At 44.9% G+C, this 3904-nt stretch overlaps 1 pseudogene; it reads right to left on the bottom strand.

Moving 5' to 3' along the window:
- Nucleotides 1-2404: 2404 nt before the first annotated feature.
- LOC103213115 lies at nucleotides 2405-3392 on the bottom strand (annotated as a pseudogene).
- Between the last annotated feature and the right edge of the window lie 512 nt (nucleotides 3393-3904).

Genomic DNA, 3904 nt, shown 5'->3' with positions numbered 1-3904 from the left:
AAGTAGATTTCCCAACCTTCCTTCCGAGGAGTGGCTGGTGGGTTTGAACCGCCAGCCTTCTGGTTAGCAGTCAAGTGCCTTACGCACTATGCTACCAGAGCTCCCATGCTTGCATTAGCATATATAAATTATGTAAGAGCCAAGAGATCGGTGATCTTGCTGAACTAGAGAGAAAGAAAGAAAATAGGGGAAAAATTACCTCCTGATCAGTTCTGTGTACAATGTGCACACAACTGTGTGAGGAGGAGGGTCAAAGGGGAGCCTCATTCAGCTTTTGTATGTTACTGACCCCGACCTACACTCCTCTTGGCTCCAGGCTGCATCCCAAATAGTGTGCTAGCTGGAGAATCCCACTGAGGTCTCTGCGTGGATCATGACCCTTCAGAGACAGATCCCCAGGTGTCCATGCCAAGGCTTCACGGGGTGGGTTTGAACCACCATCTTTCAGCTAGTAGTCGAGCACTTAAGTATTTGTGCCATCCAGGACCCCATCTGTCATGATCGTCATTGACAAAGACTCCCCAGGTTTACCTGAACTCCATCAGAGCTCTCATGTTGGGATCCCCAGGCAGAGTTACCTTCCCTCTGGAAGAGACAGGCTGCTGTTTCTGCCTGTGAGACTGCTTCCTCCTGTTACAACTTTCCAATTCAGAGACATCAGGGAGAGGCAGAGAGTCACGCATAGAGTGCACTCCCTGGGGAAACTGTGAGATGGAGTTTTATTCCTAGACTCAACAGGAAACCAGCCCTTAACCTCCATCTGCACCTGCTCATGGGCCTGAATCTTGTTCTCAGTGGATCCTGAGTGTCCTGTAGCACCAACTTTTCCCTGTGTTGGGCCTAGGTTATGAAGGTGTTATTTGGTGCAAGGAATATGCCAACACACGACAATGCAAGTGCAAGAAGGAGAGTTTATTTGCTCTCTCGAGTTAGGGTCCCTGCTCTCACAAATTCAGTGGCTTGAGTAAAAGAACTCATGCTCCTTTACTATCACAATTTTATAGGAAAATATGGGGTGCAGTAGCACCAGGGAAAAGGGGTACAGATGATTGGTTGTTGCTAAGGGGTTTACAGCAGGGATCTGAGATGGGGGGCGTGTTGGAATCCCCCGGCTCCAAAGTCTACTTAGGGAATTATTATCTAGGGAGGATGCAGAACTCCCACAGGGAGACTTCGGAAGCCAGGTAAATCTCTGATACGTGCTGAGTCCGGAGGAAATCTCTGATACCTGCTGAGTCCAGAGGTTAGATAAAGGCCCTGAGGAGTGTTAGAATCTCCAGCATTAAAAGACTTGTTAGAATCCCTGACACTAAAGGGTTTCTGGTTAAAGATTTCCCTGGAGGCTATTAGGACTCCGGCCTCAGCTCCACATTTCCCGCTTTTTTGTTATGCACATGAGGAATCATTCTCTTGTATTACAGGAGATAAGGACTGATATTTTTGCTTCAAGACTATAAGTTGTACAGTATTAACTCGATCTTTCACAAAGTTGACTAATCTGTTTAAAACACAAGGACTAACTGTAAGTAAAACTAGTCCCATAATGACTGGTTCTGTGAGAGTAGACAACAGAGATGTTAGTTAAGGAGAGGAATTAAATTAATTTTTATGCTATCTTTGGTTTTGGGCACATTTTCTTTCGGGGACATGTGTCTCTTTCAGCAGTAGAGACAGTTCTGCTTCTAGGAGGCTTCTTTTTGAGCTCAGAAGGGTGGTCAAACTAGTTAATTACAGTATCAGAACTCTAAGCACCTGAGAGAGTAGGCACTTCTCAGAACATTGTTTTGTGCTACTCTTAACAGAAATTGTCTCCAGGCGGACAATTTTTTAGCAATCAGGAGTTTTTCAGTTGCTTGTAGAAAATTTCACTTTGGAGTTTATAAAGATTTATGGGTGGCAAAGTTACACTAAGTAATTTACTATACTGCAGGCTACCCCTTGGCTTTTCTAGCTATTACTTTCAAAATTCACATCCCTTTTATCTATCAGTTTAAGAATAACCACATTTATGGAAATATGTAAGCCAGCTACTTCATGCCTTTATCTCTCCCCATTTTAAATAGCTAATTTCTAATTTGCCCATCTCTATCAAACCAGTACTCTGAGGAAGCATGGTCCTTTCTCTCTGGAGAATCTTCTGTTCTGCTTAGAAACTTCAGGTTTGTGGATCCATAAACAAGCAAAGTCCAGCTTAGCACAAGCTATTAAATTGCAGTAACTTAACACCATCTGTGTTAATCATCTTCTTCTAGCTATCCCAGCTAGGTCATGGGTACTAGCTGCCAAGTTTGGGAGTTACATTCTGCTTTTCACTTCAGACTAGCTAGCACCTTCTGTCACATCTTCAGTCCTCAGGGACTATTTCAATGCTCATAGGCTCACAATTCATTGTACTTCAGACCAGCTAGCCCTTCTTCTTATCTCCAGCTCCTGGGCTTTCTTTGTGCAGGTAGGACAGGTCCAGCTGGGTGAAGTGCACAAAGTGCTGGTTTAACTTGATGAACTTGAGGTGTTGGTCAAAGAACTGTCCATGGCTGACACTCTTGTGGCTAAAGGTTATCGTTCTCGAGATTTCAGACTGCACACAGGCCTGTCCCTGTTGTTGCTCTGGCCTGTGCATTCAATCATTTCAGAAGACCTTGGGCTACTTGGGTTCTAATTCAGCTCAGAGTTTAGCTATGAGTAGCTAACCCAGGTCTGGGAAAAAGTCCATGTGGCAGAGAAGTTCAGGTTTGTTAGAGTCTACCATCTGTTCTTTGTCATTGTTATTCCAGGCAGACACACACCAGAGTGAGGGGTCAGCTCTCAGCATTGGGTAGGTGGTTTGAGAGTACTCAAAGAAATCTGGTGCTACTTCCAAGTCATCTTCGATGATCACAGCTGCTGAGAACTTGAACCTGTGGAAGATCTGGTCCAGAGTCAAGTGATAATGCTGCATAATTTTATAGTAGTTCTGGAATTTGTGGTGGTCGGGTGGCACAGCAACATGGCTCAGGTCAGGTTTCTGGATGTGCATGATGGTGCTGCTATAGGAGGCAATGACCTGGGCTGTCTCCTCATGCCCACAGTCCTGGTTGACAATGATGGGGCACAGGCACATGTGGTGGGGCAGGGGGGCCTGCAGTGGGCACTCTCAACTGCTGCTTCCACTGAGCAGGGTGCTCCTTAACCTGCTGCAACAATCCCCGCTGATGTTCCAACTCCATTTTGGCGTTCTGGGCCAGGTTGATCACTTCACGGGTGAGGCTTGTGGGGTCGTCATCAAGAGAACTGTCTGAGGGAGGCCTGCCAGGTGCTGGGTGTGTCCAGAAGAAGAGAAGGAGCAGGGAATTCCAGGCTACAAAGAGGATAGTGCCCCACAGCACAATCTCTGCAGACTGCTTCTTCAGCATCCTTGTCTTAGGTCAAAGAGTACTAAGTTCAGCTTGTTTTTTCTTTGCTGCACTTCCCCCATTTCCACTCAGGTGGATCCAGGTGGTTACAAGCAAGTAACATACAAGTTTACTATTCACTGGCTTCCTTTAACTTTCAGTCCTGGGAGGGGTTTTTCTCATGGACTATGACTTTTCTGCTTTGATGGACCCAAAGTTTATCTGCTTGCTCCAAATGCAAAAAGTTAAACAGTCATTTTTTTCTTCAGGTCTTCTCTTCACATGTAAATTTTCCCTTCCCTCAGCAGTACTGGGTGAGGCTCAGGTTTCCCACTTAGGTTCTATATGGGTTCTACAGGGCTTAAAACAAAAGTTTGTGTTTCTTCTGGGCAAATTCTATTTCCCCTTTTATTATATCCAATTAAGTATTGGCTGAAGGTGGACTTACACACTTTTAATTGTATAATTCATGTATGCAGAGAAATCATTTGTAATGATCTATTTACAATCTTTTCCAATTTTCATTTCTACTC

The sequence above is a fragment of the Orycteropus afer genome, unplaced genomic scaffold (assembly GCF_000298275.1).
Source record: "Orycteropus afer afer isolate SDZICR_OR568_19922 unplaced genomic scaffold, OryAfe1.0 scaffold01298, whole genome shotgun sequence".
NCBI lineage: Eukaryota > Metazoa > Chordata > Mammalia > Tubulidentata > Orycteropodidae > Orycteropus > Orycteropus afer.
This window is presented reverse-complemented; position numbering and strand designations above follow the sequence as displayed.